This window comes from Platalea leucorodia, assembly GCF_965183815.1.
Source record: "Platalea leucorodia genome assembly, chromosome: 7".
Classification (NCBI taxonomy): domain Eukaryota; kingdom Metazoa; phylum Chordata; class Aves; order Pelecaniformes; family Threskiornithidae; genus Platalea; species Platalea leucorodia.
The window spans coordinates 8,382,080-8,409,383 of NC_138829.1; the positions used below are offsets into that span (position 1 = coordinate 8,382,080).

The 27,304-nt window shown below is 44.2% G+C and overlaps 1 protein-coding gene across 2 annotated transcripts in view; it reads left to right on the forward strand.

Moving 5' to 3' along the window:
- The window catches only part of RHOJ (ras homolog family member J), a 64,662-nt gene that overhangs the window by 18,583 nt on the left and 18,775 nt on the right, over positions 1-27,304 (forward strand). The gene's annotated exons all lie outside the window — the stretch shown is intronic.

Here is a 27,304-nt window from a genome sequence, read left to right on the forward strand (position 1 = left end):
TACTCCTCTTCAGGCTGTTTCTCACAGCCTGGCTGAGTCCATGCCCACACGAGTGATGTCGGAGACCACTGAAATCTGTTCTGAGGGAAACAGCAGAAATCCAGGATAACAGACCACAGACCATGGCAGGCTCACACGCTTTCTGCCACTAACACCCACCCTCCATATCTACCTGCAAGACGTCCTTCAGCCCCCGTGCAGGTGTAAGCATATGTTTGCCTCCATGCATGTCAGGAAGCCCAACCCTTAGGAAAGTCCTTCCCATAAGTATGTTAACAGGCATCTGGGCTTATACACTAATTCAAGATAAGCACACGCTTGCGTGTTTTGCTGAAACAACCCCAGAATGAGGAAAGTCTGAATTACGCAATATGAAAATAATACTCTCCATTTATTAAGCATGTCTTGACAGTACATTAAAAAATTCTGGAGCTTTCTTCTTGGCCAAATATTTCTCCCACTTCATACCATAGGTATGCTCCAATTGTGCTGGGAGCAGAATGGCAATATTATGACTCACTTCATATTGTAGGCTGGAAGCACCATATTTTGTTCCAGAAAGAAATAGATTGTAGGCATAAGATTTAAAAGGCAGGTTTTTGTAAACTACACTCTAGTATATTCTGGAGCACATTTTGATCTGTTACACCATCCAGTCCCTCTTCAGCTACAGCCCTGGCTGTGCCTATTTTTAAATTTATAACTGAGCTGGGAATACAGCATGTCCAAATTAACTTACAGTGGTGAGGGAGGGAGTCAAATGAATTTTTTGTGTTTCCTTCCAGAGCAGCTCTCATGGCAGTAATTGCTGCCACACACTTTTGCCATCAATTCAATGTTGTGTCTGTGCTGAAGCACTCAGGCACAGATGAAATGATGCTGTTCTTGTGTCTCATCAGGGCCCATTAAAGCGATCCAAACCTTTTTGTCTGTCAGCCTACAGGGAGTGGAAATGATCATTCTCCCCCTTTGGTTTTGCATGAATTACACAGGGTTTGCCCACCAAGACTACCATGGGCTGAAGGTTTAGATCTAAGTTTCTTTCGGTGGTGGGGTGGAAGTGAAAAGCAAATTAATTCCTGGTATTTAACAGATGATGCAAAATCCCTATGCTGTTTGGTACCAGCAAGTTTCATTTGTAACAACCCGGCATTGTACCCTCTGCATAGGCTCAGACACCCGCTAGCATCACTGGCCCCATCAGACCTGAGCTGGAAACTTCAGGAGGGCACATGGCAATTCCTAAAAAACATCCACAGCATTACAAACAAACCCTGGAAAACAGTACCTTGATCCACAGCCTCTCTCACTAGGACCAAAGCTTTTTTGAATACCACTGCCATGTCTCAAAATCAAAGGTGCATGGACTGTTGCTGATGTTTACACTAGAAGTGTCCTAAGCACTGACCATGTTTTCCACTTGTGACTAGCAAAGACCATTGGCAGTGCTTTGTAAGCCACAGCAGCCAGCCATGCTTTCTAGGGTTTGCCTTTTAAAGCATAGCATCAGTATACTTGTCTGGAGCTCATAGAAATCGTGTAAAATGTTGGAGGTTCCTGTATATCCAGGCCCAGCAGCTGAGTTTCCCTTCTGCAATTCAGATTTAATACCTGCGGTTTGTGTTTAACCACCAAAACCCCTGACCACCCTCCGCACACCTCGGCAACCATTACACATCAGAGAAATCAGTGCAGATAGGACAGTGCTGTAAGCCTCCAGCCTGCCTTGCCTTGGCTTCTAGCCAGAAATCCTTCCACCTTCCTCAGCCAACTCAGCCCCTTGTAAGCCCCGAGCTTTACTGGGATCAGCTGCACCTGACGTTTTTGGCTCAGGGCCGCATTCCTCGAGGGAACCTTGAATCCCCCAAAAGATCTGCTCCAAGCAGATTTTTTTCCTCTTAGGAAACCAACAGTGCAGGATACAGGAGACTTCCTTCAGAGGATATAGGTGCAAATAAAGCCTTAAAACTGTTGCTTATGTAGAAACAGTTGGATGGCAGACAGAGGCATTTTGCTTTTGGTGGTAGCATCCTCACTAGTCCAGAAACAGCACTCCCCATCTGACTCTGCAAACTGCCTACCTCTGAGAAAGCACCATGCTCACGTGGCTGCAAACCAGGGCTGCACACAGCACCTGCATCAGCATGGGGAGGACACTGCAGGATTAAAAAGACAGGGTATCAGGGTAGGAACACATGTCCTGTAAGACCAGGTCGGAATTATTTTGCTCTATCGAATCAGTCTCCCAAAGAATGCTCTTGGAATGGGAAGTATCCCAGAAGGTCACAAAAATAACAGAAGGTTTAGAAAATAAGGTCTGTAGGAAAAAGCTTCCAGTATTGTAAACATCAAGGCTGGAGATTATGTGGAAAAAATAATACAGAGCAGCAATGTAACAGTCCAGAGGGAGCAGTGAGGAACAGAGAATAGGAAGCTCAGGGTAGAAGGGAACATTTTTTTAAGGAGTTCATACATACAGAATAGCCTAAATGACCACCAATAGCCCAAAATTTAGAATACAGTTTTTTAGTAAAATCCATACTATAATCTGTGGGCCAGCTGTAAAACTGAATAAACTGCCCTGTGAAATTTATGTGGCACAGTCATTGCAGATACACTGTTCAGAGCAAGACTGGGCAGGGAGTGAATGCTTGTTCACATGGCCCAACAGCACGTTTTTACCTCCAAAAGTCATACTATCTGGTTTTGTTCTGTTTATCTGGTCAAATAAGAATCTACAGTAATATCCAAGAAAAGCCATTATACCCTCAACATACTGTGATGGTTGGAGAGTGCACAGGCACAGTAAAACAACCTTCACAGCATCCCTCCAGCCTGAATTCAGTGAAAGGCTCAAGTAGAAGGGCATGTCTTTGATATCCCATTTGCTGTTGTTATAGCCTCTGGTTTTAAGTTTTAAACCTTCTCATAGTGTAATAATGAGCTTTCCATTTCTTTGCTGACGTGGTTGCTGCCTGCAGGTTATTGAGTTTAAAAGCCAAAACACACAGACATAGAAAAGTTGCTTTAGGGTTGAAAAAATATATGTCCTATTGGAAGGGTGGGATTTAATTAGCCTTTGTTCTCCCAAATCTCACATAAACAAGCGCACTCATATATCTCCCAGTACAAGGCAAGCAAAATCAAGAGTGCCTGCTCGAACAGGAATCTTACTAGTCCCCGGTGGGCGGCAGGAACATATGTGCAAGTTACAAGGCTTGAAATTTAGGACTTTGCTTCACAAAATGTCCACATGGATCAGATGAGAGATTGCCACTCATTGAAAGAAATGTTGTGCACTGGGCCAGATCCTGACAGCCTTAGTCACGTGGGCCAGCATTTGCCTGTCCTGGGACTGCAGTTGTGTTCATAGTCGGTACGTGCATCAGGATTTGGTGTGGAGCTATTTTCGTCTTCGGCTGTATTATTTGCCAGTGAGTGGTGCTCAACAAATATACAGTGACAACCTTTAGAGATTGATGCAAAATAAAAAATAAAAAAGCCCACAACAAAACAAAACAAGTAATTTCCAAATCCTTAGTGGATAATACTTTATGATTCATGAAATAGCTGCAATAAAAAAAAAAAAAAAAAAAAAAAGAGAGAGGATTAAAGAGGGTTTTTACATTGTGATAATTATCCATATCACTACATTGTAACCATATAATTATACTTTGAAACACATATTCTGCCTTTGTAAAAACTTCTGGTGTCATTTCTCAGCCATTCAAAGCAGCCGTTAAATGATGCTAGGAAACAGTCCACATTGTCTGCTGTATTGCCTACCTCCTCCCCCTCTGCTTTTGTGTCTTCTTCCTCTCTCCTCCTCCTCCCAATCAGCTTCAGAACTATAAAATATCACTGCTTGCCTCAAACTGTGGAAACCGGGAGCAATTCCACCAAAGTCAAACCTGGGGGAGGTGGATCTGTTCAAACAGTGAGGGAGTCTCACGGTCAGAGAAGGGGTCAAAGCCAGCTTATGGCAAGTGTCTTGGTGCCTAAGGCCAGTAACAGCAGCAAGCATGGGAAAGCGTTGTTAACGATGCTGGTGAACATGAGAAGAGAGTGCTGTAAATCTGCAAAGTCTGTCTGAAAGTCTTGCTATATGTGTATGTGAGTGTGTGCATGTGTGTAAATATGCGCCTATTAAAAAAAACGGGAATTTTAGAATAGTAATTATTGGTGCAAATGAGTCCCCTAAGGACACTAACAAAACACGAGGATAACCAGATCCATGGTAGATCCTATGGCAGATTCTGTTTTGCCATATTGAGGAGAAAATACAACGGGCATTCATATCTTCACTAGATGTTATATGGGTGGAAAATATTAGACCCTGAATTACCTGTCAACACATCTGGGAGATATCTGCCATCTGCCTTTTTCCTGCCTTCTGCCATTTTACTGTTTCCGATGGCTTGCCCAGAATTGGCAGGTAAAGATGCAGTTGAGAGGCTTCCTGGGACCTGTTTCTACCTAGCCCTTCTCAGGGACATGCCTGAAGTTATCTTCCAGCCTCACATCGTTCTCTTTAGAGAACCACATTGTGCGAGCTGAGAGCTTTCTCAGTGCAGCACCAAAGAAGGCGTTTGCTCTCTTTTAAAGGTTATTAGTCAAAGGAACAAGGACAAAAGATAATAATTAAATCTAAAGAGACAAGGAGGAGAGAGAGAGGAGGAGAAGTAAACTATGACAGCTTCCAACCCTTCTTGTAAAATTATGTGCAAATCTTCTCCTCTGTGAACAACAATTTATATCTAAATATATATGGCCAGATGGGTATGGTAACTCGTTGCTGCTTGAGTCACAGAATCATTGGAGAAAAAAAATATTATTAAAACAGGCCCTTCCCAAGCTATCCAAGGACTGGTTTCTGATTTTGGTAGTTGTTTTAAATGTTGTTATGTTTTGCTTGATAATAGAGAATCAAAAGCACAACTGAGTTTCCAGAGCAGCACTGACCTCTTAGCCAAAATAACGGAAAATTTTCAGAAAACACCAGGAGAGCATAGAAAAGCTGGTCACAATGCTTTTGCTGTCATCGCTCACTCTGTTTTCCCGGGGACAGCTGATGGAGAGCTGTTCCACTGGAGGTGGAATTTCAATTAAGGACTTAACATTTTAGTAAGTAGGGACTGTAAGAAAAAACTTGGAGAAGCAAGACAGCCATATTAACCATATTTATGAATTTGCATTCAGGCTGCGCCTGGAGAGGACAATGCAGTCTTTTTTATTAAATATGGAAAGCTGGGTACAACAGAGCCATTTTCCTAAGTAAGTATGTTGTATACAGTGGAGGCATTGGCTGGTTTTCACGTTGTGCAAAGTTCAGCCTCACTACTCTCAGCAGACGGAGTCCCCGTTATATTCCAGATGCAGTACGCACACATCTCTGTACAGCGTAGGGTCCAGATTTGCCTCTTTTCTGAAGTGAAAACGAGTCTTTACTTTCTCCAGCACTTAGTGCTTCTGAAAGCTTCTTCCTGAAGTATGGGGTTTTTTTTTCCTTTCCCCTACTTTCTTTGGCCACATATTTGAGATGAGCAACATCTCTTGCGCCTGGGCTGAAGCCAGGAGAGTATCCTAGCCAGCAAGATTAGCTGCAATCGTCTTTATTCATCCTTACGTGCAGCCCGTGAGCTGGCCTTCAGAGCAAGGGCAAACTCTGCCCTGGTGATCTGAGAGTTCAAAGCAGTGGCTTAAACTTCGGCTGTCATTTGGTGTTGGATCACACTAGCCATGTGCTACTTGAGAGGTGATTTCTATACAGCCACAGAGGGGGCATCAGCCCATATCAGGCTGGTACCTAATGAGTGTGAAGCTGTTGTAATTTATTAATGAGACTGAACTCCAAATGAGCATTTTCTTCTGGTTTGGCTGACCTCGAACACCGGTTTAAGCCACTGACAAGGCTCACATTTTTTTGTTTTCATATTCAAAGTTGCAGCTCTTAAACCTTCTGGGAAAAGTATCATTACTATCCTAAGGAAGGATCTCTGAAACCAGAGCATAATGGAGTACAGAGGGGGTGTACTCACATACCCACTTTGCATATTGATTTCACTTTTAAGGGTGACAGTTAACCCTCATTACTGGGCTGTCATTACCCTTCTAGTTGCATATGTTGTGAATTACAGCCAGTGACAATTCAGACTAGGAAGAGAGTCTTAAAAGCCAGTTCCTGCTTCCAGTAGAGTCAACAGGACTTTTCCATTTACTCACTGGGATTCAACCCAAGAGAGACTTCAGAAATGGTGAAACACCAAAGAACAGAAAACATAGCTGGAGTGATAGGCTGGGTGCTCCGGGCATATATGCAAAAGTCACTACAACAGGAGAAGAGCAGTCTGGATAACACTAAACTTGGTGGCAAAGTTGATGGAATTTCTGTACGTTTCTAAGCTTACACAGCGATGGAAAAAAGACAACTTAGACTCTGAGTGTGCTTAACAGATTGTCCCACTGTTTGCTGACATTTAAGATTTTCTAGCCTTGTGTTGAAGTACGACCTTGGAAAGCCTGGAAGGGAAGAGATCTTTTAGGAACAGACGTCTCTTGAGAACACAGTTCCTACATCTATCGCTGACAGAAGGACAAACAGCCTCTTTGGCAGGACAAACTTCTAGGGCATTTTCTAGCAGCAGTGTCTTTAAGAAAGACAGAAGTGGTGTGTTCTCACTTAAAATTCACTGTCACAAACCCTTATAGGAATTGTGTTCACTCAGTTCTCACTACTGCCAAGAAAAAAACTTGGGTGCACACACACACCACAGGTCTTAATATCTGAAACGAAGTGTTCAACTATTATTTTAGTGCCTGGTTTGCCATTAAAAAGATTTGAGTGAAAATCAAGATTCAGTTAAACATAATTTTATTTTTAGATAATTTATTCGATTTTGCATCCTCCAAGATTCACTGCATATGCAACGCACCTATGCAAACCCCATGGATCTCTGTGTATTTCCATGCAAGGTTAATCCTTCATTTGGTTGGTGTCTAGCTGGTTGAAGATGAGGGGTTTACATGAATAGCTGAGGGCAGAATTCAGGCCCCCATGATTGGTAACAAGGTAGGATTTACTGGGATGGAGGAGTGTAAATGTTTGGGGGAAAAAATGGAAAACTAGAAAGATTTAGGCAATACTTCTTAAATAATAAAGTGACTTCAGAGTTTCAGAAGAGCCCAAGCCACTTAGGAACTACAGTTCCCAGTGAGAATGTGTGGTTTTGTGCTCTTTAGTCGTTCGTCTGCCTTTCAAAACCCCTCACTAAGACCCTGTCCAACAAAAAACTCAAGGCAAATAGCTGACTTAAAAACATGTGTCCTCTCCTGGCAGTCAGAGAGGCTCTGCAGGAACACACGCATCTGCCCACACACATCCAACCACAAGATTAGGGCCAGAGTGTTTATCAGTGGAACCTTACCAGAAATTTTTTTAGATCTGTTTGCATTAATGTCAACACTGGCTTCTAAGCTTTTCCACGATTTGACAGTAAGTGACATTTAAAGGGACAAAAGGTCTTTTTACAGACAGTGCAACATGGCCAGTCACGCAACTGGAAAAACTGTAGCGTAACCATGTGAATCCAGAGACGCAAGCACCATATCCACTTGGATAAATGTTATCATCTCCTCAGTCTTGTGCAAGGAAAGCACGTGCCTGTCAGATACGTTTTGCTGCCTTTTAACTCTCCTGTCAGCACAAGTGTCAGCCGTTTGCAAGTCCCTGTGTGTAATAACCTTCCGATGAACAGTTTTAAAGTTTATGTCCATAGAAGCAGTTTGCCGATGATCTGATTTGGACTGCACCCGCAGCCTGTGTCACAGGAGGAGGAAAACATCTTCCATCCAGGACCAAAAGATGTTCTTCCTTCCTTCTGAGGCATAGATAAAAGAAATTGCACTAGCCACAACTCTCAACAGTACTGATTAAAACCAGGCTTCCTTTCTTCCCCCCCTATAATTTTACTCAATTCAGTATTTTCCGAAGAAACACCTAAAACTCCTCCTTTGTCTGTCTTTAGAGAAAAGTAACCAGTTTAACCTTTCAAATACAACACACTTTTTTTATAGACTTCCATTTAAAAGGAAATTTCTTAGGAAATGTCCATTCTTTAAAAAGAACATGTTATAAAATGCCAGCATAAGACACAGGGAAAAATTTTTTTCAGCGTTCATTAGCTGAGTTAGTTTTGGCGCTCTGGGCACCTTGTTGGTTGGAGGGACTTCAGAAGATACATTGCTTGAAGTGGACTGCATTAGACCAAGCCATAAGCACATTAACCACCTCCCTGTTTGTCTCTCCCCGTTGTACACAGCGCAGCCGAGGAAGCCATGCAGTTACTCAGAGCGCTTCAACCGTAAGCTGCAATGACAAACAGCAAATCTGACTCATTGTTGATGTACCTCCATTACCGAGCGTGTCTAATGAGCTGATATTTTATGGGTATTTCCTAAGCACTGTAATATGAGTCCTACAGATCCCCGTGCTGGAAGTTAGCCCACCGTTCCCTAAACACAAGCCTCGGTGCTGCAAGCCAGCATGGAGCAGCGGTGTTTGAAAAAGGCTGGGTTGCTGTGGCATGAACGTGCAGCACGTAGCTCAGTGCAGCGTGGCGGAGCAGGGCAGGCTCTGCTCCGTGTCGGTGCGCATGGGGAGGATGCGATGTGTGAGCAGACCCCATTTCTTTTTCCATCTGCTCGCTCCAGTCCCGCTGCCGGACTGACTCAGACGCAGGAATTCTCTCCCCAGCGGGGAGGGGTGCAGGCCAGGGCAGCGTGAACCACCAGAGCAGGATTAATGCTGATGACAATCCTGTGGGGAATTTGATGGGGGGAAATGAGACACCAGCATGTGAGGAGAAAGCTCCTCAGAAGGGATTTATCAGGCCTTTCCTGGTAATGCTTTGAACTGGGAATAAACCCAGAGGAAGTGTCCCCCCCTGCTCTGTACCCACATCATAAGAGCAGTCCCTTTGAGCGAGGACCCCAGAGCAGTGGTGGGATCAGGGTCAGCCTCTTTCCCTGGCCAAGAGAAAGATGACCTTTAAGTCACGATGCAGCAAAATTCCTGGAAGAAAAAAATGCCACCGACTCAGAGAAACAATTGGCCTCTGGCCCTCGGCCGCCTTTCATGCAGACACATCGCAGCTCCTCTCCGCGCAGCTGCTTTGGATTCCCTGCAAGCACCAGCCACAGTCAGGGGCCAGCAGCAAAGTTCAAGTATTAAATGATGCTTTTGACTCTTCATTGACCTGTGGAGCTGGATGATCTTCTAATAAGCAGATTAGAGGCACGTTACCTTTTTACATTAGGCAGGGGAAAGACACCACAGTGGGAGTTTCCTACAAACAGAGTGTGTAGAAACCAGGACCAGAATACCTTACCAGCCTGGCCAGACACACAGAGTAGCAGCAGGCTCCTGCTCTCCAGGTTGAACCGCTGCATAACTCTTTAGGATGGCAGGAGATGTACCGATATTTCAATATCTAGGACGAGGTATTGTTCCTTCCCGATGGTACAGGCAGCACTGCCTTGCAGACATCTCACTGCATGCGGACTAGAGAGAGGATTAAAAACAGCTAACAAAGACAGAAGTATGGCAAGTTAAGCGGGAAACGATTCAAGAATCACCAAGCGGCACTGTTTGCCATATGAGCCTCAGCAGTGAAGCGTGCCAGTTTGCATCAGACCAGACTCATCACTGACCGTGCAGTTAAATTGCCAAAAATAGCGCTGTGCATCTCAGCTAGTGAGACAGCCCGATCCATCCCGCTCCCATGCCAGGCTGCATGTCACATACCTCTGCCACATAGCTGCTGCCTCTGTTGGGTTTGGGCAGAGGGATTTCCACCGCTGCTTTGATTCACACTTCTTGTGCTGGCTTTAAAGTGATGCCATGTGGTGCAGTTACGCCAGCTGGCAGGAGGGAATTCTGCAATGCAAGAGGGCTGCAGTCCTACCTGTGCTCTCTCTTTTCCATCCTCCTCCAAATCCTGGTTCCAATTTACAAAGGATCCCTAATCCTCACATATTTCAACAGTCACTTAATCAATTACTTCACATGGCCACCTCTAGCTGCAATCTAAATTGACTCCAAGGATGACACAACCCAGGAATTCACTCCCAGACTTTTGTCTCCAAATGGTCATTCTCCAGGAAGACCAGGAAGCGTTTCAATCTTGCCATATTTATATTCACTGAAAGAGCTGCCCATTCGCTCTAGCATCCTTCTAAGAACCATAGCAAAATGAAATTCAACCCTGTCACTCTGGTATAAAAGCATGTGTGCCGAGCCAGAGAAAGCCCTGCTCTCCATGAGTATTCTCAGTGTTATTTAATAATGTAGGTATAGCTCCCAGATATTACAGCTTACTTTTTGGCTATGGTGATAAATGCTTCGAAAACAAACAACAAAGTGGCTGTATGCCAGAGGGGAAAGAGATGAACAGCAAGTTTGGTTTGGGCAGTAGGACAGGGCAGTAATTGCAGTGCATCTATTGCAGCACAGATTTGGTATATGCAGGAGATCAAACTGTTAGAAACGGGAGCTATAAGCATATGGGCAAAAATAAAAAAGAGCTTAGGGCTGAAACCACAGTTGTTCAAGCAAACGGGCTAATCACAGCCTCGGTTACACACACATATGCAGGTGCAGACTGATTCTCAGCCAGCATCTGTGGAAAATGTCACTTGGCAAAGGAGCACGTCACACGAAAGCGAATGCTGCGTGCGCACACACGGAGCTTGCTGCTGGCAAGCTACTCTAGGAAAGGGTCCTCTCCGGCCTACGCTGCATGGCAGCCTCTTGAAAGGGCTGTGTAAAGTGTTCGTTGTCCGGCAGCGCTGGGTCAGTTCAGGTATGGGCAGAGCTTGTTCACCTGGCCTGCAGGGAGCTCTGGCTGATGGCAGGGCTGCCGTCAGCGCTGGCAGAGGGGCAGCAGCACGGGGAGCGGAGGGGCTGCGAGGCTGAGCCTGGAATAAATGCACCGAGCAGCACCTTCCTCGCCCTCCTGCTCCTCGTTCCCATGCGGTCGAGGTTGTGCCACCTTTTCCTTGCATCTGCTCCCTGCCTGATTGCTTAAAATCTACAGCCAAAATGTAGACACCATTTTATGCACTGGTTTTGTCTTGCTTCTGCTATGATTGCAGGAGCTTGGGATAACCCTGAGATCAGAGAAAAAGACAGAAAGACGGAGAAAGTGCACTAGGTGAAGGCAACTGAGTTTATTCTACCTTCGGCATTTTGTAAAGTGAAAATCTTTCACCCGGCCTGCCTGTGACAAACGTTGGGTTGAAAAAAAGAACAGAAAAACATAGACAGAAGAAAAAGAGAAAAGGTGCTTTGCTCAAAGCACTAAAAATATCAGCAGTTAAAACAAAAATTACGAGGGTTTTTTTTTCTTTTAGCAGTGTCTTCAGGTTTTTGGAGAAAGCTCTGTGGGCCATGCTTTCTTCCTCTTTCCTTCCACTTTGTTTCGCCACAAGCCACAATTGAGCACATGGTGTGGTCGCTAATTGCAGAGCAGAGCACCCCGTTGCATCAGGGCGTTAGCAGGCAGCTGGGCAGACAGATTTACACATCCCAGAGGTACAGGGTGCTTCCTCCACCTTGTGCAGGCAGCATCAGGGAGGAAGGAGGGTTTAAAACCAGCATCAGCCTTGCCTTTGCATTTCTCTCCCGATGCAGCTTGGTGGCATCTTTCCTTATATGGATGGGTTTGAAAGCAGCCAAAGAGATATCCTTAATAATGCCAGTCTTTTGTAGCAGCAAAGACCTCAGAAATCAAGCCTAGGGCTGGTGCAGGGGAGCCCTGGCACTGCTATGACCGGTGCAGCCATCAGCTCCCTCCCTCCCAGCTCTGTTAAACCAGCGCTCAGCTCCAGAGCTTGCTCACACTCACCAGCATGAGCAAGAGGTGCAGCACAAAATGGCTAAACCCGCCCAAGAATCTCACAGCTTGCTTTTACCTGCCTTTTTTTTCACCTGCTTTTACCATGAGGGCATTTAGGGTCAGGTAATACAGTGCTCATCCACTACTATAGGGAAATGACTTTATGGATTTGCACCTGCTCAGCCACAAGCCAGCCTGGTTTGCTGCTGCCCTTCAAACAGCCATTGGTTTTGCTGGACTTGGTTTGAAATGCTGCATGCTATTTTTTTCGCTCCATTTTGGTGGCACCAAAGCAGAGAGTTGAGGGTTTCTCAGTGTTTTCTAAATTTTTCTCTATGAGAACGCACAAAAATGCTCAAAACCCTTTTAAACTGCCAAAAATGCACAAGGAAAAAATGTTTTCCACAACTCAGCTTTTCTCCATGTGGAAGAGTTTGCTTCAGCTGAGCTTAGAGGTGTCTGAGTTAGTATCTGTTTTATTTAATCTGGCAGCCTGATTCCTTTGTGGATATACTTTCTGAATGAATTTCTGGGATTCTGTCAGACACATTACTCTGACAGGGCAGAAACCAGGAAAAAACGTTATCTGATGAGTTCGACTCTGGACAAAGTCAGCACAAGACCCTGAGGTGCCTTTTTATACAAGCATCAGCACTGTTTCATTAAAAATCAATGCAAAATTACAGCATGCCTGAAAACTCAGCAACGTCCCAGCCACTAAAGAGAAACAATCCCTGCCAGGCAGCTGCGGCCGAGGCGAGCACTTGCCCTGCTGATGTTCAAAATCAATTTCCAGTGGCAGCGATGTTTAGCCACTCTAATCTTGTTGTCAGGAAAATCAGCTCAAAGAAAATATTGCAGGTGCTCTTGCTTTCTGAAAGCACCCGCGGGCAAACGTGCCCTGTTCTCTGCTGCTCCATGCGCCTGCAAGAGCAAAGGACCCGGGACTGTCCCGCAGGGATGAGCAGGACACAACGGCCAGGCTCTGAGCATCGCCCAAGGGGATGTGTCCCCTGCAACGATGGCCAGACCCAAAGATCTCTCTGTTTTGAGAAAAAGCTACAGACTAAGGCTCGGGGTTTTGTACCCCAGCTGCCCCCGGCTGCCCGGTGTGGCCCCGAAGAGCCGCGTCCCCTCTGTGCACCTTGTTTCCCTTGCCGCAAGACAGGAAATTTTCTTTCTCCACCTTCATTGTTGGCGTGTTTGCTCTGCAGAGCCGGGCTGGCCTCTGCCCGCCTGTTTGCACCGGCCTAATACAATGGAGCCATAATCTGAGGTGTTGCCGTTGTAAAAATAGAAATGGAGAACAATGTCTTCCTCAAAAACAAGGCTTTTCATGTATCTGATTGTGTAAAATATGCTGCTTAAAATCCGTTTGCTGTGGTAACCAGTAACTCAAATCAAAGGCGCAATTCATATCATACTTGGTAATCATTTGCAGGAAGTAGCTGTGGATTTTCTACCTCAATTCGTTTCTCCTTTATTTGCAACGTTCTGTGATTTTTCTTCAAAGTCCCTTTCCTCTGAAGTCAGATGTGATCCCCATTAGTGGCACTTTCATGTAGCTGAAGAAGTGTGTCAACATTTTCTAATACAGATTAAAGCTCCAGAAAACAAGGGGGAATGAACTGCTCAACTCTCTGGAGAGCAGTGTGAAATAGAAAAAATTACCAGGCATGATGTTTAAAACGGTCTCTCAGAATGCCTCTTTTAAGACCTGCGTGTTTCAGTCAATCATTAAGTAAATACAACCTTAAATAAAGCTAGGTGGAAAATAAATAATATTTCTGCCAGATGAAAGAACAATTTGCAGAGCTGCCAAATTCCATATTGCCTAATATTTTAATTTTTTCATTGAGGTATATGCTGCTATCCTGTATTTTGCTGACTATGTTCCTTTCTCGCTTAAGGGAAGAAAGGAAATGTTATAAAAATAATCATTTCATCATAAATTTCTGCTCTTCTGCAACTAGTGGCCATTGCTTTTTAAGATCAAAACGTTTTAACAGCAATTTACATAAAAATATACACTGCTTGTTTCAAAATTAGTTCACTTTTTTTTCCAGCAACAACACATTAAGACTGATGTTTCTCCTGACCAAAAGTAATTCCTCTGAGCTCAGCAGAGCTGCCTCTGATGTTCACAAGGTGAAAGAAAAGGTGAATGAAACCTAATAAATCTTTTCATGAGTAAATACAGTCTAAATGGAGTTATAGCTAACAGGGAGTACAAGATATTCTGGGAAATTCAGCCAAATTAGAACATTTGATTTGATTCAAAAATTGTGTTCAAGTATGGAATGATTAACAGAAAAGTTAAGTTAATTAATCCTAACTTAAGAGTTAGAAGTTTAAAGAGCTTTGGTTAGAGCAGAAACCCATTACACATTCCTGTCACTGGGAAAAGCTACACATTTCAAGATTAATTTTCATTGTACTTGAGGATTATAAAATTTTCATAAGAGCAAACTTTCTGTGAATAAAATAGTAAAGAAATGGATCCACTGGAAAAAACTCAACTATTTCACTTCAAAACTCTTAAATCAAAGTGTTGGTCACACCTATCTGTGCCAGCCTTAGTTTTAATGGATTTAGAATCATAGAATCATAGAATCGTTAAGGTTGGAAAAGACCCTTAAGTGAGTCCAACCATTAACCTAGCACTGCCAAGTCCACCACTAAACCATGTCCTCGAGCACCACGTCTGCCCATCTTTTAAATACCTCCAGGGATGGGGACTCAACCACTTCCCTGGGCAGCCTGTTCCAATGCCTGACTGCCCTTTCGGTGAAGAATTTTTTCCTAATATCCAACCTAAACTTCCCCTGGCACAGCTTGAGGCTGTTTCCTCTTTGCAACAACCTGAAAATTTTGGACTCTATATTAAATGCCATTCTCACCATCATGAAAAGCACTCCATAGCAGCTGACAGGCGGATCCAGGTATTCGTGTTTTGCCACACTCCCCATCCAGGCTACATCGCCCGTCACCCAGCAAGCCACCGGCTGCCACGATGCCCACGGTGCCTCCCTGGCATCCTGGGTCTGCCAGGCTGGATTCCCCTCGGGGGTTACTCCTCCTGGTGCAGAAGTCACTGCTCTCAGCAGGCGTTGCCATTACAGCAGGGAAACAGCTTTACATAAACTGGTTCAGGTCTTTTCAACAAAGGGAACAGTTCAGATCAAGGTCAGTTATTTCACATCATTTCACTTAATTTCTCCCGGTGGAAAGTTCTGAACTCTTCCATTGAAAGTGACAGCTTCCCATGGAAACTTCCAATTCTGTAGAAATCACATTTTCTAGCTGAAAATTCCTGTCCAGCTCTATACAGGAATTTGGATTTATTTTTTCTGTCCAAAGGAAAAAACCCTCTGGCCTCAGCTCAACCAGGCACTTCAGCACCTCTTCTGTACACCCAGGGCTGGGCTGCAGCCAACGTGCAGCCTCTTGCTGTCCTGCAAGACCCAGTCTGTGCTGAAAAGGCCACCAAATCATCCATAGTGGTAGGAAGCACCCTTCTTAGATCATGGGGGCTGGATCACGCTCTGCTGCATGAGTGCAATTGCGCTTGAATAAAGGATAGGGGTATCCCATGCTCAGGTTTGCACTCACCGTCTCTCCCTTTCGCATGCGCACATGCAAACACGCAGAGGGTTAAGACCAGGCATTTCATCCATCTGCATCTGTTGCTTTTTCAACATTACAATCACTTCATTGTCTGCAGCGGCTGCCACACTGGAGAGGAAAGTGAAAGGCTTCTCAGCAGGACCTAGAGAAAGCATTAAGAGTGTTTGAAACATTCATGGTAGCCAAGAAAAAAAAAAACCTAACTTCAGATTTTCTTATTAGAAAGTTTAAATATTTCCAAGATTTTTGTTTACGGTGTTCAACGTTTCTGCTTCCTAAGTCATATAGGTTTAGAGCTGCTGCACAAATGTTTGGCTAATCTCTGCAAGCTGCAGGGTAAATAGCAGCTGAAGTTTGGTCCTGGTGCTATATACAACGGCCCTGATTCTGTTTCTGGGAAATGCAAAGCAGAGATTCTGTCCTGGTCCTCGTTGGGTTTAGGAACAGGTATTTTGTTTTAAAGCCCTTTCAAGCAATGCCTCACAGGGAACATGCATGGGAAAAGCCAGCATTAAGGTAACCCTTAAACAAGATGCAGACAAAGCATCAGAGAGGCTGGTATCGTAAGGGGCCTCAAAACGTCATTTAATCTTTCCCCTGCCCAAAACAGGATTGACAATATGTAAAATATCAGCTACAGAAGCACTGGAGTTTGAGCAAATCTAATGCTCCTGAACTCTCGCACTTACCTCAGCATGTCATGCAGTGCCTTACACTAGAGACAGCTAGATTCAGTTCAATGTGTCAAATGTGCCCCTGCCCTAGCGGTTCACAGCTCAGAGGATCAGATGCTATTTTAAGCTACACTATCGCTACCATAACTCTGGAATGATGCCCGAGGCACCGCTCTGCTCTCTGAGCCGGAGAGCAGCTTCGACTGCAAGTATCTTGCTCAAATGCATGTGGCAGTGCCTGGGGGACACGCACACGTACCCCGCAGGTCTGTGCCCAAATGCAGCACCCAAAACACCTTGACCCATCACCAGCCACAACTTTGCATTAGGTACAGCAACTAGCTCAGGGCAGATTCGGTCAGCTTGCCTGGCACCTGAGTGTAAGGAATAGGAAACCCAGGCTCTTTGCACAGATGGCAGCCAAGCTACTGGCTGCTTCCTGGTTTGTATTTCTGCATGTCAATCATATTCCCCCTAATATCAGGCTGATACAGAAAACACACTCCTGTCCCCTTCTGTGTACGCCATAGATACATTTTTCTTCTTTTCTAGCTTTGGCATCTGTACTTTTTGTTGAACATGCTGGTAAACAGAGAAGCAATTTTTCCCCTGAATCATGTCCAGCAGCAGCAGGATGTGCCGTAGTGCGCCACAAGCTGTAGCATTAATGAATCCACCGGAGTAGCATCTCTCCACCACCGTGACCCAGCATCCAGGACAGGTCCATTTTAGCCCCATACCCCTCACTCCTTGGCTGTTTTACTACAATTACCAACACTGATTAAGGTGAGGTGATACTGAGAACCAGCATGGCCAGCACAGATGATCTGCCCAAGAGGCCCCTTGGCCACTCTTAACCAGGAACTCTTCAGGAACCCAAGAAATGAAAGCTTCTCAATTCATCAGCCTCAAAGTCCTCAAAGAATTCAATCCACTAAAGTCATAATCACTGAAGGTTAAAATGCTTTTGCTGAAGTCTCTTTCTCAGCAAGGCCCTGGGACCTCTATCAAGTTCAGGGCATAGGGTCTTCTCCCAGTATAAGTCCCTGTGAAATAGCCACTCCATCAACTGAAGATCCAGCCTGCAGCAAGTGCAACCTGTCCACTGCAGAGCAGAGATTTCATGCCCTTCCATCAGCATTATCGGTTCCCACTGCCATCTAACCCAGACCAAGGCAGATCGCCACAGTTTTTAGGGAGACACTGCTACAGCAAAGAGCCAGTTCTGTTAGGCAGCACTGCCTCTCCGGAATGCTTTCCTCTCCCTTCCAAGCAAAATAAAAAAAAAAAAAAAACACCTAGCTCTGATTCTCGAGCAGTGCAAGAAGAGAAGTAGCAGAGAGCTGCCTTAATTCCCCTCAACCATGCAGAGAGCTTTGTCCTCCCGTGCTCTGGAGTTATTTTGTAAAACACCCTGGGGATTGCCTGGACACATTTCACAGTGAGATTTGTCTCATTTTGTCACTAATCTTCCATTTATTCTGATGCTATTTACCAAGTCTCGTGTTCCCTTGATAACCAGATGCTTGACATAACTTTGGAGATAGTCTTTTCCCCAGCACTCAGTTGCAGTTAGAGGAACGACTTGTTGCCTTACACAGACAGAAGAGAGGAGATAGATAGGCAAATGGTCAAAGGCTCCCTTTATTCCCACTTTTTCTCCTTGGAGTAAAATTCACATTCCTTGATCTGCTTACCATGATCTCAGCATCACTGTTAGGAGATTCCAAATACATCCTTCACAGAATTGAGTTTCAGTAAACAGTTGATTTAAAGAGCCTTGACTGACTTTATCTGTGTTAAAATAAACTGGAAAATGCCATAGCATCTGGTCTTTTGCAGGTCAGGTTAGCATAGATAGTTAAAATACTAATAAGATTATTCCAATTATCAATTACTCTTTAATAATCTCAGAGCTCTACCACCTTTGCTATTGACTTGAGCCCAGCTCTAGGTAAACATATATTTCTAGATACTGTGCTATGGTGATGGAAGCTTTAAAAAAAATATTTAGAAGAGCTGAAAATATAGATATAGCTAATGATCTACATCTGCCTTTCATTTTTTGGATAGGCTCACATTGCAGTCACAGCCAAATTTTTGTTCTTTCATTCATCTCAAGGCACAGAAAATCACGTGGTCTCAGGAAGGGCACTTCCCCTCCATCAGGGTTAAGAAGATATCTAGTATTCTTCATTGTTTAGGAACAATTCTAATATTTTTAATAATACGTTCAGGTTCTATCTATTTATATCACTTAATGCTACATTTGTTCCTCTGACTAGCATTTGTTTGGATTTAGTGCTATTACTTTCAGTGAAGAGTAAAAAGACCCTCAATTAGAGTATCATTGAAATGCACACAACAGAGTCTATTTGCCTGCAAATATAGTGCATTTACCTAGGCAGTTATTATTAGTTTCTAATTCAGGAGCAGAACTGCCTTCCATGGGGACAGCTGATGGTGCCCAGTGAGCTGAAATACTCAGGAAGCACCTCCCAGTCTGCTGCAGTACACAGCCCTCTATTTAAGACAGAATGAAATTTAACTAAACACTCTCTTAGACACAATGTCAATTGTTCTTCAATTCCCCAAGCACTATAATCATGCTAGCCTTTTCCATCTAGCACAGCTTTGCATAACGTTGAGGTCCCAAGAGCTCCCTCAGGACTGTATTACTGGAGAAACTGGGCACAGCTTTCCTTGCAAACACAGACCCCAAGGTTCCCTTGGACTCTACTATCAGCAAAGCTGAATTTATTCAAGGATTGATTAGCACAGCAATAACTCACTGAGATGCCAGGGAAATCCTCCAGTGCTGATTTTACAAACAATGAGGTCAATGATTCCGATAAATCAACTTCATTCATGCTGTCTATAAATAAGTAATGTCCCAGGCTGGGAAGAAGCTGGCTCATGTTTTAGTGTTGCGCTTGTTCTGAAAGCTTTGGGAATTTCCACTTTCTTTCATCCATTTCTGGACCAGATTCATTCTGCTTGATCTTCCTAATCCACCTCCACTGCTTTTGTGTTCTTTGTCATGTACGCTGGCCAATGCTGAAGTCTGAGTTCTCAATGCATTTTGAAAGATTTACAGTGTTTCATATCAGCTGCTTGAATAAAAATGATTGGTGGACTGGTACATCTCTTGTTTGCTGTCTCTGCGTAGCAAATACCCAGCTGTGAAGAGCTGTAGTCTTTTTCCTCTCAGGATGCTAAAAAACCACATAGTACAAGTCATTAATCTTCCTATAGGATGACACTGTCTAGATTAGTCTATTCCTGTTGCAGAATGGGACAATAGAGCTGTCATTTGGTGTCAGCCTGCTTCCCCATCATGGCTGCAATGCGAGCTGGGGGCGGGCATTTTCCCACTATTTCCACTGGAACCTGCAAACCTGTACAGACGAGGCCAAGGAGAGGGGTGCCCCTTGCCGCACGCAAGAAATAAGAGTCCAAGGTGAAGAGCTATCCCTAGAGGCAGTGGAGAAATCTCTGGAAAAGAAACATTGAAAAGTGTTTAGATATTGCTTCTCTGATGCTTCCAGAAGTACCTGAAATGTCCTGCTGAAAAAGCTTGTCTCTGCATAGTCAATCCCAAACTTCCAAAAGTCTTTAACTTTGACTTGCATTCCATGAGATCGTTGCAGGAGCGTGACTATTTGCCTCCCCTTTTGTGAGATGCCTTCAGTAGGCATTTGAGTTGCAGTCTCCGGGTTTTCCATGCAACTGCAGAGTTAAAAAGAATATAATATAAAGTGTTACAAATGCAAAAGCCAAGAATGACTTGACTTTGGCCTTAAGAAAAGCATAAAGTACTGCAAGACTCATTAAATAATGAGAATAATCAACCAATGCAAGCTTTAGATCAGCCATTGAGGGATGACAGGTGGAAATAGGAAAGTCATGTTACCTCTGGCTAGATCTTTAATGAAACCATTGCTAGACCACACTGTCTAGTCCTAGTGACTGCTTGAAAAAGAATTTGGAAAAGAGCTACAAGAATGATATAAGAACAAGAAAATATGCCTTGAAGGAAGACACTAGATAAGCTATTTAGAGCAGAATAAATGATGCTATGAGTCCTATCTGGCTTTAAAATCACTAAATGTCTGTGGCCTAAAGACAAAGCAGCAAATTCCTCACCACCTCATTAGACCAAGAGCTACACTGAGTGAAATCAGCTGAATCCCAGCCCCGGAGGCCTCTCTGTGCTCCCACCACAGGGAGCAGACTGGAAATGTTTTTCAGATATTGTAAATATCAGATGGGCAAAAGTATTTGCTCAGCAGAACATAGATCTCATCCATTGATGGGGTGACAGAAAATGGTGAGGTTTACTCAGAGCCCTTCCTTTGAAAAATGCTGGCTATCAGAGGCCTGTACAAGCTAGTGGTAGATGATTACAGGAGCAATTAAAGAAAGGCATTTAGTACAATTTACATCTAAAGTGTGGTATTTAGGCCAATTAAAGGGCAAAATAGCATGCTTTTAATTTTCCTTTCAGAAAAAATATAGATAACCTGCAGGATAAGTCTGAGGTAGAAAATCAATTTGGCTGTAATCAAATCTTGTTTGTCATTAAGGAGGAAATGGGGAAACATGCCATGAGCAACGTGTGACTCGATTTCCTGGAGATGACCATCATGTGTGGAAGTGAAGAATGGCCCAGGCTTCAGTCATGGGGCGCTTGCAGACCCTGGGTGAGCCAGGGCTCCCGTAACACCAGCTCTTACCTGCCCTGGGTGTGTTGGCCATGCAATGTTGTAGCATTGCATTCAGTCAAAGCAAAGGGAATATTTCCAAGGAGGAACGCTACAGGGGTAGCCTTCTAGCTAAAGTGGCACACAGTCGTTAGAGCTCAGCTGAGTTGATTGTCATTCCTGGCCTGAACGATGAGGATATGTCATTAAGGTCTTTCTTATTCTTTTTTTTTTTACCAGCTTCCTTTGGTGCATGCCAGACTGTAGCATCACTAGGGCTTTCATTTGCAGATTTCCTGAGTGTTCCCAGCTTCAGCTGCAGCTGTGTAACATCTCCTGAAGACAGGTCCACAGCAGCTAAAATAAAGTTCCCCAGACACTGACCCAACCAAAATCAAAGCAGCATGTGAGAGATTAATCCCTGGCAGCCCTATCCTTATTTTCTTCACCTGGATCAGCCAAAGAAATATATTTCTGAACACAAATATGACCCAAAGTAGGATTCATAAAGGCACCTGAAGCACTTAGAAGGTGCTACAAAAATGCACGACCCACATTTACTTTTCTTTCCTGTTGAATATTCAAAGCTGCTATTTCTTAAAGCCTGGGATATGCAGTTTCAATTCAATGACTTAGATGCCTGACTGTTATGGGAACCAAAGGGAATTAGAAACCTAAATATCTTTGAGACATGTTTGAGTTTCAGCCCCTAGTTGGAACATAACAGGGATCCTCACATTTCAGCCACAGAGACCCTTATTTAGGAGCTATGCAGTATGAAAAGAAGACAATTTATAAACAAGATTTTTAAAATTGCTTTTCTTCAAACAAACTCTTACAAAAAGGCTCCTGTCCTGCCTGGGGTAAGCCCCAGAGAGCAGCAGACATCTGCGAAGAGGAGGGGGATTCTCAGTTCATTATGAAAGTTTTCACAAAACTACATTCAGGAAGGAAGGAAAATGTTACGCAGCAAGCAAACTTAACATCAGTATCCCCAGGGATATCAGCTGCCGGAGAATGCACCACATTCAGTATATCGATCACTTCACAGAAATCACTCTGAAAGGTGCCCGAGGAAGGAACTTGATGTCCCTGAGACACCCTGGCATTTGCTTCAGTCCACAGACAACGCATTTGCTCTTGAAGATACGGTCTGCACTTGAGTCATGCCTTGCAAAGGTGATTACTCTATCAGAGAGGGAGTAAAAACCCCTGGGGAAATCATTGACTGGTGCCCCCTTCTGAGGAGTTCAACTTAAACCTCAAATCTATGCCAAGGAAAACACACACACAAAAAGAACCCCACTAAATAAACTCTTAATTGCAGGCGGACTGTATTCTTTATATGAATGACTTGACAATTATTCTGGTAAAGAACATGGAGGAAACTGGGAACGAATGGTTCTGGCATTGCTGAAAATGTTCTGATTTTATAGGTTGGTGTTGCAGCAGCTTTAGGGCATATTCACAAGGGAGAAGGGGTATCAGCTTCTTTATGTATCGAGAGACCTGAGGAGAAGGAAATTCAGTTCCCACCTCCCTGGGAGCTGCTCTAGTCCTCTGAGGTGACACCGTGGTTCCAGCCCATCTGACTGAGTACGGAGCTGTTCACCCATTATTTGGCCAACAAGGTCTATGTTCCTTTGTGAATTTGAATCCTTCCCCTTCCCAAATGTCCTGGGCATGATTAGGCTGCCCCAAGTCAAGGCAAAATATTTCACTCTACACCTGAAAGTTTTGTTCAAATAGAAACTGGAAAAATACATACATATGTGTATTTTATATATAAAATATGTGTGTGTGTGCACGCATATGTATTTTAAAGAAAAAAATATTGCTTAGCTTATTTCTCATTGCTAGTAAATAACCCTCCTTAGTATCTGACCTATATTTAACCTGTATTTGACCTGTATTTAACACTTATCAGAACCAGTTATAGTTTCACGTAGAGCTTCACCAAACAAATACATGCAGGAGCACAGAAGTTTGATTTGAAGTAGCATTGTGAAACTGGACACAAGCTGAAGCCAGGAGTTTAAAACAGTATTGCTCCCTCTTGCATGAGGCCTGTATGAACAAGCACCTTTGGAAGTGAAAGGAAAGCTATAAGGCACATGTAAAGAGCTTTCTATCTAGAAATGAAAACTTTGGTCAAGTGTCTACCCATCCCTTAAAGCAGTAAGAACCCAAAACTTCCATCTAAACTCCACTGCAGCTGACCTGCTCTTTTGTCCATCTTCTGATTTTTACCCTCTTTCCCAGCTGGAAAAGAAACAGACTTGGGCATTTCTACTGCCAGCAGGTCAACCAGAATTGCAGTTGTTCTTATACCAGTGGCCATTAGTCTGTGTTAAATAACATGCATCTGGTGCATACAATCATAGTGAACAGACAAAGGCACAAACTTAATAGTCAGAGCTTGCTGACAAGGGCAGAAGATGGCCCTTGTGAAAGTTTGAGGCTTGACGCAGACTAATTTGCCCAAAAAAATGAGGAAGCCTTTCCATCCAGACAGGTGCTACCATCTCTGCTTGCTGTCATGCTCCTGGCATCTCTCTCCAAAGCAGCTGGACCTTAATTTGTTGGCAGGAAGGCACTAGAATAAATAGATGACTTCTCCCATGTGGTATCACATTAGACATTGCCTAAGCTATTGTGTATATTCTGGCTGGTGGTTTCACAGTCATTTGATTCTATAAGCATTTCTTCAGAAGCATGGAAAAATTCCCTGTGATGTGCGCGTCCCCTCTCCTGTACGACAGCTAAGCACGTCTGAGCTATTGCATCCTGGTTTGGTGTCATACCAGAGACTTACGTGTTGCTTTGCCCTATTAATCAGGGATAAGAGATTCTCGGAGGGCAGCAGACAATTTACGTCCCCTTTCTGTCAGTGCAGACCGTGAATGTTGCTGTTGTGTGGCTGAAGGACTCTTCCAAGGGAAAATTCAGTCCCGCAAAGTCACCAGGGCTTTGCTGTGAGCAAGTGGAATATGACGAGGGAAGAGATTGGCAAAGACTGATCATTGACAGCTGGATCTGAGGCAACCTGGGCAAGAAGAATATCAACAAAAATTGTCATATTGTCCCCAGGAACACAAAGTAATCACTTATTTAAAAACAGACCTCCCCGCTCAGATCAGTTCATGTTCCACACTCCAGATCCAGCCCACACGATAACTCCATCTAGCACCTTGCCTTCCTGCTGTGGCCTTCAAGTGGGACAGCATATTTCAGAGCTCTGAACTAGCAAAACCCCCAGGCACACAGACCTGCAACGAGGCCCTGGAGGTGACCCAGAATAGTTACTCAAACTCTAGCAAGAAATACCCAGCTAATTTATGATCTAACTAACATTTTAAAAGCAGTGTTTTACACATCCTGCATTTGGTTAAAACCACCCAGTGAAAGGAGGAAAACGTCTGCCCCATCGCATAGTCTGACGCAACCCAGGCTGGAGCCAAATGAGAACCAGGACTGTGCAAGTATTCGGCCACATTTTATTGCAGTCCCCAACACAGTTCGTGTTAAAGGCCATGCTGTTTCAGTGCTTAATCAATATATCAATATGGCCAGTAAACGGCAAGGAGAGTTTGTATTTACCTTGTTACTCCAAGACTGCTCATAAAGCCAAGTTCACAAGCCCATAAAGGAGCCTGCATTACCCCCCGGTGACTGGGAAGGAATTACACATTGGCTTCCCGTAGGCTTGGCCACTGAGAGAACAGGAAAAGATAGTAAGAGGGTAAGTAAAAGTAAACCGAGATAAAGCCAAAAGTAAGGCCTACAAATCTAGCAGAGCAATCTCAGCTCGTAAATACGACCTACCAAGTGGACACACTGAACAGCCTTTTGCCTGACAGGGGCAGACTGATAAATTCTTAGTATAAAAATACCATGCTGTTTTCACAGGCAAAAGCCATTTATTTTGACATCTGTTTTGCCTGCATGAAAGTGTGGTGGAAATTTCAGCACTAATACATTAATCTAGACATCGCTGTTTCAAGAGCCAGTGATTATTTGAATTGTCAGTGTGAGCCATTTGGTCCCCACTGCATTCCGAGCCAGGAATCCAAAGACAGCAGTTTGCCTGTTGCTGAAGTTTAGCCAACAAGACACTTTTGCTGGGGTGGTAGCTGTAAACTTAGAGAGGTGGTGCAGACAGGAAGGATATCTTCTGATGATTAGGTAGTTTAGAACAATTGACAAGAAGAAAGAAAATACAAAGGTTGATGGGGAACAAAAAAAGGGAAAAGGAAAAGGGGAAAAGGGGAAAAGGGGAAAAGGGGAAAAGGGGAAAAGGGGAAGGGAAAGGGAAAGGGAAAGGGAAAAGGAAAAGGAAAAAAGACCGATGCCATGCAGAAATTCACAGCAGGATCCATGAGAGGCGGGATGCTATAAGGAGAATTACAATGTGATGTGCAAGCTGGGTAGATTCAGGTGTATTTTTACAAAAGCCCTTGCATTTCTTAGCCCTTGTGTATGTGAAGAGCAACGGTAGGACACCAGCATCCTCTTTATTCCGCCTCAGCATTTCCCAGAGGTCACCAAGAGCCAAACTGAACTGTTTAAACTATCAATAACTATTCAGTGTGTGGCTCCACAGACCTGTTGCAAAATATGCACCATAACTTCATGGACCACAGAGCACAGATAATAGTTTAGGAGCTGTTGTAGCATATCTTTCTGGCAAAGCATAGTGCACTGGAGACAGACTGGACCTCTATCCAAACAGCTTATCTCCAAACCATATTAACTACTGGAACAAGACAGCAATTTGTGTCTGCACCAGGGCTTTTTGCCAGTGTAGCTCTGTCAGTCAGATGCCACCAAGAGATGGGCCAGCAAACTTCATGCAGCCTGAGCCTGGACAGAGTAAATTTCAGTGTGACTTTTAAGTTTTTAAAACGCTGACTACCTGAGCTGATCTTTTGCAAGCAAGGCCCGGCTTAGTTTGTCTGTACTCAGGGTTAGCCAGCATGAGAGGCAAAGCAGGATAACTATGTCAGTACTGACATATGGCAAATGTCTCTTCATATTCATCATACACATTACATCAATTGCACCTCCATGCACCCCATGGCCACGCAGTTGCCATATGAGCATCCTGCTTTGGAGATGCTCTGCAGACTCCATACAAATTCAACCAAGGGCTGACAGTGTGACTGATGCTCACGTGCAGTCCCAAACACCCCGTCGGCCAGCTGAGCACTGCATGGCTAACGCATCACAGCTGGAAAATTGCCTTCAGCTGAAGGGTACATCTTCCCACAGTCAGTCCTTGAGCAGAGTAAAATCAACAGAACAGGTCTGGCTCCTGCGCTTCTTGGCATGCAGGCAGATTGAAGGCTGGGCAAGGTTGCAACAGCAAAAAACCTCACACCTCCCAGGTGCCTCCGGTAAGCTGTGCAGGACAACCTGTGGGCCCCACTGCTTCTGAGAAAGGAGCTAAGAAAAGCAAGCGTACTGTCAGTAGACTTATACAGTTCATACCTCTGCTGGGACATTTTGAGACTCCCTACAACACAAAAAGTTGAAACCCAGGGCTCTGGGGAGGTTTCATTCAAATTAGTTTATTCAAGTCAGGTTGAAGGAAGGGGATGGGGCATCTGGCCTGTCTCCTGTCTGTGTTGGTACCCATCTCACCACCCTGGTAGCTCTTCCCTGGGCTCTTCCACCCATGGACATCCATGCTCAACACCTAGGTCCATTTTGAGTTCCCCTGGGAGCAGCCCTGTGTATGAGCTACCTCCTGAACTGAGGAGCAGAAGGAGGGCTCTTGGCCCTTTTCTCATCTCCTCTTTCCCCTGCACATCACAAGGCAGCCCCAGCAGTGGGTGAGTGCAGCCCGTCCTGCTCTCATCAGCAAGCCTGGTCCTCGCTAGCCTTTGTACTTTCAGGATGTCAGTTTTGTTCTGTTTATATGCCAGCAAAATTACCGTGTCACTTTGCAAGCAAGTAAAGCTGCTGAATAATCAGTCTGTCTGGCCACATTGACAGAGACTTCGAGTCTCAGCGATTTCAAACAGGACATTGTTCCCCAGTGCAGGAGCTATTAACTTCTATAAGCTGGTAGGTGCTTTTCTCCTACAAAAGTCTTATCACTTTAAAAAAAAACTCAGTAAGAATCTGTGTGATGTTTTCAAGCCTCCTCTTTGCCAAAAGTAACTACTAATCTTTCCCAGCCCTCATTAATTGCAAGTTGTTATTGGCCAACAGGCACCAGTCTTAGCCTCCCCCCCCAGCCATAGTTCTATGTTCATACTAGCCATTGCCCTTGTGCTTGAAAAAAGTACTAGTCCAAGGGCTGCAAGAATGCCATTGAGAAACTTTCCTGATGAATCTTTAAAGTCTTCCCGTTGAATAATGGATGGAACTGGATTCCCCCCCTTTCTTTCCAGTTGAGCAG